This window comes from Heptranchias perlo, chromosome 16 (assembly GCF_035084215.1).
Source record: "Heptranchias perlo isolate sHepPer1 chromosome 16, sHepPer1.hap1, whole genome shotgun sequence".
Taxonomy (NCBI): Eukaryota; Metazoa; Chordata; class Chondrichthyes; order Hexanchiformes; family Hexanchidae; genus Heptranchias; species Heptranchias perlo.
The window spans coordinates 27,762,976-27,772,886 of NC_090340.1; positions in this window are offsets into that span (position 1 = coordinate 27,762,976).

The window sequence follows — 9,911 nt, forward strand, 5'->3', positions numbered from 1 at the left end:
AGTCTTTGTTATTCTGAATGATTGCCAATATCCCCAACCTGTCTCTCTTCCAGTCCTTTTATTAAAACCGGGGACTCTCCTTGTTCTGATATAACATTCCCCATCTGCCTATTCATTCCTTTAAGTAATCCCTCTCATTACTTACGCATTGTTTTATCATGTTTCCATTGTCTCTATGTGAGTTCACCTAAATTTCTTTCCGATTGTGCTTAGTAAAACTATGTACCATTTCTCTTTGTGTGATCAAAATCAACGTACAATCAATTACATCAGAAGACAAAAGATACAGAAGGAAAAATTTTACAGAGCAGGAATAATCTCGAACTGCCAATTATAACAAGCTTCTTGTGTTTGCATCACCACAAGTTCGTTCATGCATCTTTCCCTGCGCCTCCCATTTTAAAGTTTTAATTACATTTGTCTCAATTTTAGATCACGTCTACACTGTCTGCACTCAGGCATGCGTGCAGGGAAACATCCACATCAGCCTAGGTATTGGTTCCCTTGCTTGACACAACAATCCAAATTGGGCACCTTCTATGATGCAGTTTTTCTGTCATACACCGTTAACTCAGGCGAGTTTACCCTTTGCTTATACACCTCTCCCTCTAAATATCTCACAGAATGTGGTTCTGCCAATTCGGTAAATTCTTGGGTTGTAACATCCACGATAGGTAAAGATAGGGTAAAAATCGAGGTTTATTCTTATCCCTTAGAATACCAATGGACAAGGTCATAGTTCCTTAACATATCCCTGAATTCACCTCGCATCAAAAATCTCAGTGTTTGATCAATAAACGAAAGTACATATGCTCCCTGTGCCGTACAAATGGTTGCCCATCCTATTCCCTTTGTTCATTTATTTCCCTTGTCCATCATCTCATTTATTTTATCCTGTGTCTGAGTGAAAAACTTGGTAATGTTGTGCATGTTATAGACGGTACATCGCTCTTCCTGTGCCAGCTCATTGATTGCAATTAGGATTGGTGCATCGACTAGTTTGGCCTGTGCATGTTCATAATGACACGCATGCTTCTTTATAGTCTCAACATCTACCCAATTCCAAATTGACATTCCTGTTCCGAATACTCAGTTATCACATCTTACAGCATCTAACTGTAATTGTCTTGTCCTGAAGATGCCCTCCTCTGGTCTAGTTTCTACCTCTGTTATGTTATCTATCACTCTCTATCTATCATTTGCATTTTATCTGCATGTCCCTTGTGGGCATTTACCACAGTACCATAAATTGGACATTATTCAATTATGGGACACTTTACAGTTTCTAAGTCCCTGTCATATTACACACCCCAATAATAAATGTAATTGATATCACATTGTGCATTTCACTTCATCTGTGGAGAAAGCACAAAGAATTATTTCTTCTGCCTTCAGTTTCTTTGGTGACTTGGCGTAGAACACCCTACACAATTTTGACCTGATGACCTCCCTCGACCCTTCCACTGTTTCTCATTTGTCACATTGCTTGTCCGACATCCAGTACTGGATGAGCAAAAATTTCCTCCAACTAAATATTGGGAAGCCATTGTCTTCGGTCCCCGCTGCAAACTCTGTTCCCTAGCCATTGTCTGATGCTGAACCAGACCATTCACAACCTTGGCATCCTACTTGATCCTAAGATGAGCTTCCGACCACATATCCGCTCCATCACCAAGACCGCCTACTTCCACCTCCGTAACATTGCCTGTCTCCGCCTCGCCTCAGCTCATCTGCTGCTGAAACCCTCATCTATGCCAATGTTACTTCCAGACTGGACTATTCCAATGGACTCCTGGCTGGCCACCCATCTTCCACCCTCCATAAACTTGAGCTCATCCAAAACTCTGCTGCCCGTATCGTAACTCACACCAAGTCTCATTCACCCATCACCCCTTTGCTCACTGACCTACATTGGCTCCCAGTCCAGGAACGCCTCAATTTTAAAATTCTCATCCTTGTTTTCAAATCCCTCCATGGCCTTGCCCCTCCCTATCTCTGTAACCTCCTCCAGCCCTACAACACTCCGAGATCTCTGTGCTCCTCCATTCTTGCCTCTTGCGCATCCCTGATTTTAATTGCTCCACCATTGGCGGCCATGCCTTCAGCTTCCTAGACCCTAAACTCTGGAATTCCCTCCTTAAACCATTCAACCTCTCTACCTCTCTCTCCTCCTTTAAGACGCTCCTTAAAACCTACCTCTTTGACCAAGCTTTTGGTCATCTGTCCTAATACCTCCTTATGTGGCTCAATGTGAAATTTTGTTTGATAACACTCCTGTGAAGCACCTTGGGACGTTTTACTACGTTAAAGGCTCTATATAAATGCAAGTTGTTGTTGTTGTCGTCGTCGTCGTCTCAGCTGTCTGTCATCTTGGACGCTCTGTATTTTGCTATTGACTAACTTCCCCCATTGGGCGACTGTAGACCCACAGGGTCAAAGTTGTCCCAAATGTGGAACTAACTCTGTGTAAGGCAACTTAATTTTAAAACTTCTTTGCAGTACTGACTGAAAAGAAGGCGGAGCCAGCTTCATCACAACAGCTCCACACTCAGGCAGATTTCAACTAAATTTAAAGAAACTTTGCCGAAATGGAAAGAAAACAATCAATTTAGATCGTAAATCTCACAGACATAAAATAGGACATAGTCCCATAACTGCATAATAATTCTCCAAACTCTTTTGACTTCTTGTACATTTAACAATGCTTCTGTACATTTCTATGCTTAGAAAACACAACGATTGAAATGCTTATATTAAACGACCGGGACTATATGAGGTGAACACTGCTTCAGTTTTGTGAAAAAAAGAGGAAATGGAGCCAGCTGCTGCCTGCATGCTGCAGAGTGCAACACACTTAAAGAGACAGTACACTAAAACTAAAGAAAAATCCAGTAGTTTGGAGCAGTAGGAGAAATGGGATCTTCCCTTTTCAACTTTCCCCCCTGTTTTAAATCATTTATCCTTTGTCTCTCATCTGAATTTTCAATCTCTGACGTTTCCTATTTAACTCAATTTTGTTACGATTTAAAATCTCATGTGGGAAAGACCATTTATCAGGCTTGTATTGGCTCTCCTGTTTAAAAGTTATCTCCTTCTCCTTCATTGGTGGAAGGAAGGGGTATAGTGAATGGAAAGGGGGTACTGGGGAACCAGCCGGGAGTTCTAGCCTCTTTCTCGGTTCACTTTCTAGAACCTCTACGACTGTCTCTCTCCCTTCTGGTCTTTTACTCTGTAACACACTTTGGGTTTGATTAAATAATTCTTTGACTTCTGTGACTTCCAATTCGCAGTCCTCATCTAAGCCTTCACAATCTACTTTATTCTCACCATCGGCTCCTTGTGTCATTGTGTTGTCTGGGGAGCGATAGTTCGCAGCCTCCCCTGCCAACCCTTCCCCTGCCAACCCTTCCCCGTCTGCCTCGTCTCCATCACCAACCGCTTGGGTCATTGTACATATACCATCTCTCTTACCTCTCAATTGTCCTTGAAACCATTGTATCTGTTTCTGTTGTTGGGTAGTCAGGGTGGTTATTAATTTATCTAATTTTTGTTTCACCTCTCCCAGATTTTGGGGAGTTGTGGTCTGATTTCCCTCAATGTTTCTCTGCCAAGTGGGCGCTATATTATTCCGGCAGTCTACGGCATAATGACCCATTTTCTGACATCGGAAACACCTGTCATTACACCTATCGTTTACCACATTCCTCCCACTATTACCCCAACCTATCAGTCCCTTTACGGCCAATATTGTTTTTTTCTGTGGAGCTTTGGGCATATGGTCTTTTAGGGTTCCCCTAATTGCCGCCTGAATTTTAGGCCTGAATTGCCGCCTCCAAGGAACTCATCCATTGGGTTGTTTTATTGACACTTACGCCAAGGGCGGTCTTCACCAATGGGTGTAACTGAGCCAGGAATACGCGTTTAAACACCTCAGAGTCTCTGATTGGATCCCCTACCCCTTTGGGTTGAGTCAGCTCAACTAGGTCCCATAACCTGTTTCCAAAGGCTGATGAATGTTCCTGTGGTCCCTGAGTGGTTTGTCCGCATTGACTAATGACATTAATTTGATCCATACCAAATATGCACATATCGAGTTTAACCCCCTGCAAGGAGGTGGCAGGGACATGGATATTGGGGTTAAGGGAGACCTTAATTGTTTGTTGGCAGGCAGTACATATTACCCTTTTTTGGTCCATTTTGGGGAATTCCTGGTGGGCCATATTAAAAAAGTTAATTTAACGAGACACCTCTATTGGATCATCCCCCTCCTTAATGGATCCTAAATCCCGAGACAGAGCCTGAAATGTACTAATCACGTTATCCTGCCCATTACGCCTGGTGGTAGTGGTAATCACATTCACAGGTATGGGTGGCATTCCGTAGTCAGGACTGTCATAGTCTCAACCTTGGTGATCCTCATTCCCCATTGCTGCAGGAGTTCCTCAGGGCAGTGTCCTAGGCCCAACCATCTTCAGCTGCTTGATTAATGACCTTCCCTCTATCATAAGGTCAGAAATGGGGATGTTCGCTGATGATTGCACAGTGTTCAGTTCCATTCACAACCCCTCAGATAATGAAGCAGTCCGTGCCCGCATGCAGCATGACCTGGACAACATCCAGGCTTGGGCTCAAAAGTGGCAAGTAACATTCGCGCCAGACAAGTGCCAGGCAATGATCATCTCCAACAAGAGAGAGTCTAACCACCTTGACATTCAATGGCATTACCATTGCCGAATCCCCCACCATCAACATCCTGGGGGTCACCATTGACCAGAAACTTAACTGGACCAGCCATATAAATACTGTGGCTACAAGAGCAGGTCAGAGGCTGGGTATTCTGCGGCGAGTGACTCACCTCCTGACTCCCCAAAGCCTTTCCACCATCTACAAGGCACAAGTTAGGAGTGTGATTGAATACCCTCCACTTGCCTGGATGAGTGCAGCTCCAACAACACTCAAGAAGCTCGACACCATTCAGGACAAAGCAGCCCACTTGATTGGCACCCCATCCACCATCCTAAACATTCACTCCCTTCACCACCAGCGCACCGTGGCTGCAGTGTGTACCATCCACAGGATGCACTGCAGGCAACTCGCCAAGGCTTCTTCGACAGCACCTCCCAAACCCGTGACCTCTACCACTTAGAAGGACAAGAGCAGCAGGCACATGGGAACAACACCACCTGCATGTTCCCCTCCAAGTTACACACCATCCCGACTTGGAAATATATTGCCGTTCCTTCATCGTCGCTGGGTCAAAATCCTGGAACTCCCTTCCTAACAGCACTGTGGGAGAACCTTCACCACACGGACTGCAGCGGTTCAAGAAGACAGCTCACCACCACCTTCTCAAGGGCAATTAGGGATGGGCAATAAATGCTGGCCTTGCCAGCGACGCCCACATCCCATGAACGAATAATAAAAAAAATTTCTCCTGCCAGACCGTTCCAATCTACCTCACCTTCTCTGTCTGGGTTGGGTTGCAATTTGTACGTTCTGTTCCTCCCATACTTCCTTGCATTACAGCAGCCATCACAGCCCCTTGTCAGCCCAATTTACCCCGTAACTCCTGAATCATTAAGTTATACCCTGTTTGGTCTAACCGAATTCATGGGTTGACACATAATCTCCCTCAAAGCCCCTCTACTGTCGGCGAGTTCCGACTCTGGTCTCCCACTTTTCTCTGTACTTCTATCTCTATCTTGTAATATTTTCTGACTCTATAGTACCTGTGCTGTTGCAGACTTAGCCACAAATTGTGAACTCTCTAGCATAGTCAAACCATCAGTAAGATGTTCTTTCAACCGCTCATCAGACTGTCTCTTGATTTCCCCTAGTTGATTCCTATTTTCTTCTTTTAATTGTTTAATATGTTCCTCACTGTTAGGTGTGCGCTAGTTTGCCGCCCATATGAGGGTCCTTTTACCAACTCTCTACTTCATCTTTTTAGTTCAAACGTGATCTTCAACCCATTCTATGGGCGTCTCGTAAGCTTCATCCTTTTCCACTATTTTGGAGATTAATTCTACAGGTTCCTCAAGCCCTTTTAGTTCCTTTTTGAGGCTTCCTTGCTAACATTTCGTGGACACTTGCCATGATCACTTATACTAATCAAAATCTTACTTCTGGAATTTGAACAATTTGCATCTTTTGTGATTAAATTCAGTCTGTTGATATTTAAACATATTTTCCTTTAGATCTTTGATTTTATGTCAACACGTAACATTGATTAGTCACCTCCTGGCTGGCTCGCCAATTTGAAACAGATTTGGACATGACACCAAATGGTAATCAATGTCTCATTTATTAATAGTCAAATCAAATATGTAAAGGTATCAAATATTAGGCAACAAAGATCAAAACAATATTATCCCGTTTGATCTCTGGGCAGAGTTCATAATTAAGTTAAGGTCGTTTCAAGTTTTCCCACAGTGAAGTAGTCTCCTGATAGTCAGGTGTTCTTTTGACAGTGGTGTCACCTTCAGACAGCTAACATTCTGTTAGCTGTTCTTCCAACAGCTGGGAGCTCTTTGTTGATTCCTCTGCCCTGAGCGCAAAAGACATTGGGTTTTTGTGTCCCCCCTGGCAGCAACCTCACACCATATTCATATTCATAAGACCCTTATAGATTAACAAAGTTATTTTTCAAAGAATTCAAGATGGTCAGTTTGTTTTAACACTACTCATCTAACCACAAAACCTTTTGCAAGGTTGTTTTTCAAGGTGGCCAGTTTGTTTGACCGCACTCCTATAGTTATCATGTCATTGTTCTGGTCTCATCGCTATCTTTGGATTATCGTTCCGCTTTTTGAGTCATTTTTCCTCTTTTACCACATGGCTGCCTTGCCTCACAATGAGAGTAACAAGGGTCAGTCACTAGTCAAAGGTTAATAGTTTACAATTCAGCAAAATAAGCCGCACACTCAGCAAAATAAGCAGCACAGCCTGCTGAGCATGATGGTTAATAGCATTAAGAGAAAGGTGTCAATTTTTCCCTATTTCTAATATTCTTACAGATTCTATGCTATAAGTAATAATTTGAATTTTATTTTAAGGTTAATTTAATATGACTCTTTCTCACTCTTAGTTTGTATCTCTCATTTCCAGCTTCTCTTTCTCTACTGCTGACACATCTTAGTAGCTTCAGCCTGAATAGCTGCTAATCTGTTAGTACAAAAAATAAAAACGCTTAAATATTTTAATAAGTAAATTCTGTACTGTATAAAATGAACATTAAATAATGTAAACAAACAGCACAGCATATCTCTGACATCCTCAGAACAAAAGGTAGCTGTACTGCAAAAACAGAGTATTAGGATCACAGGGTTCAAATAAAGGGCATGAAACATTTGAACATTGATGCACAGTATGATTTTAGTGGGATCCAGTCAGCAAAGAGAAATTCTATGCAGGGGTATGTATTACATCCCAGCAATTTTGAATCAAAAATTGCAACAGTATCTATTCAATACTTTCTTAAACATAAATCTATATTCATGCCAACAAGATGACGTTTTTAGGAAATGATATTTACATTACATTGAAAAAATGAGAAGTCATGTTTATCAGACCCTGTTCAAGCCTTTACAGGTCCAGAAAATTGAGGTCAAGATTTTGGGACATGGTCTGCCCTAAGAATAGTCCTGGTTTATGACAAGTCTTTGTCTCTTGGAATCCCAAGTAAAGGTGTCCTGTATATAAATAATTCAAAAAGTGACAAAACGTGCAGTACATGATTGAAGCCAACATATATCTATTGGAATCTAATATACTTCTCACACTGAGCCTATGTCCTAAATTAGCAAATTATGTCCCAGTATGTACCAAATGTTATGAGTTCTATTAAGCAGTTGCTTTTCATTGAGAACTGAATTCGAGATTCTGATTTACTTTTGTTTCAACTAACACACTGGTAAAGCTGCAACCAAGTTTATAATAGCAAAAATCAAGGAATGACACCATCTATGAAATTCTCTCCAAGGTGTCTTCATCTTTTTCAGTTAAAATATAGGTTCCCACTGCTGATTGCTATCCAGTGACTCCTGCTGGATAGTGTTTGTGTGTGTGAACAGGATTGGACTAAGCTGTGATGTCCCCATAGTCAAATAGCATGCCAACATTGACTGAGTTGGTTTACGCTGAACACAAGGAGGGTAATTTTGGAGAGAATTTCATAGATGGTGTCATTCCTTGGTTTTTGCTATTATAAACTTGGTTACAGCTTTACCAGTGTGTTAGTTGAAAGAAAAGTAAATCAGAATCTCGAATTCAGTTCTCAATGAAAAGCAACTGCTTAATAGAACTCATAACATTCGCTACATATTGGGACATAATTTGATAGTTTAGGACATAGGCTCAGTGTGAGAAGTACATTAGATTCCAATAGATATATGTTGGGTTCAATCATGTACTGCACGATAGTGTAAAATGGACAATATTGGATCGGCTGTCAGTTTTACATTGCTCTCAATTTACATTTCTATTGACTTCAATGGAAATAAAAATCAGAAGAGATGTAAAATGGGCTGCTGATTTGCTATCGCCCATTTTACACTATCGCACAAAGACTAGATTACCCCCAACGACTTGGGTAAGGTACTGGACAGTGGTTAATGCCCCTGGAACCGTACCACAGCAAGAGTCAGTGCCTTCAGGAAAGAACACTGAAGAGGGACAAATATTCGAATACACTAGAAAAGGGCCATCAAATCCTGGTTTGCAAATCTTTCCTTAGTTCTCACTGTTCCTCAGTTTAAAGAAAGCTTAGTTGCATGTATTATTTTATATTTTATTCCACAAGTATTGTGACATTGTAACAAGCCTGGTCTTGCATTAATTTTCAGAATGGGACAGCACTTGATTATATCGAAGTGTTGGCCAGATCTTGTTGGAGCAGCACGTTACGTGGCGCGTGACGTTAGTTAGATGTTTTTCTGCACCCTTCAGCTCAAAGATTTTTTTGTGCCATAACTTACTGGAAGTGCGAGCTGATAACGCCGAGGGCAACAGGGCATCTGGGACCTCAGTGAATGGCAGGGCCAACAGTGTATCTCCTTAATCAGGATTGAGAAAGAAACAGAGGAAGGACGGAGAAGGAGGCTGAATTAGAGTCAAATCAGGTACAGAAAGAAAAATAAAGAGGGAAAGAAAGATTGGATTAAGAGAGAGAGCAAAGAAAAGGACAGAAAGGAAAAGTAAGAAAAAAATGTAAAAATTTAAAATGTGACATTTTAAAAATCTCTAAGAACGATTTGCCACCAGAAGGAATGAGACTACACAGTTTGAATTGTTCAGAGAAGTTAATTGGCTTGCAGTAATAATTATCACGTCGTTAAAATGGTACTTGCGCTCTTAATTACCAGACTTAACTTTCAGTGGCGAGTTTAATGGGCAATTAATCTACAAATTCAGCAAGATCTTAAAAATAACGGGGAGGCTAAGGGCGAGATGCCGACCGTGCAATGCAAATGGCAGAGCGGCTTAAATCAACCAGCAAGTTCCGGAGATTTCCAACTCACGCCGTATCTCTCAATCCCCTGAACTTGCTGGCTGATTTGTGCATCAATAACGGCATGCGTCGTTAACACGCCATTATTTTTCAAGCAAGATTTGGCCCATTGTGCATAATGGGTCAGATCTTGCTGGAACTCCCATAACTTCATCATTGCCACAAAATGAGACACAACCATAACAGTATATATAGGTGGTTCTTTCATATTTTTCATAAAATTGTTAAATTGTAATACTGTTTTTTATGTGATAGATGCAGAGTTTAACTTAAAGTGGGAATCTCACCATGTGGAGCCCTTTAAAAATCAAATTGTTGCAAAAGAATTATGGTTAACTTTAACATGTTTTATTTTTATTTCTGCTGATTATCTTTAAATACTGAGACCAAATGTCATCAGCAG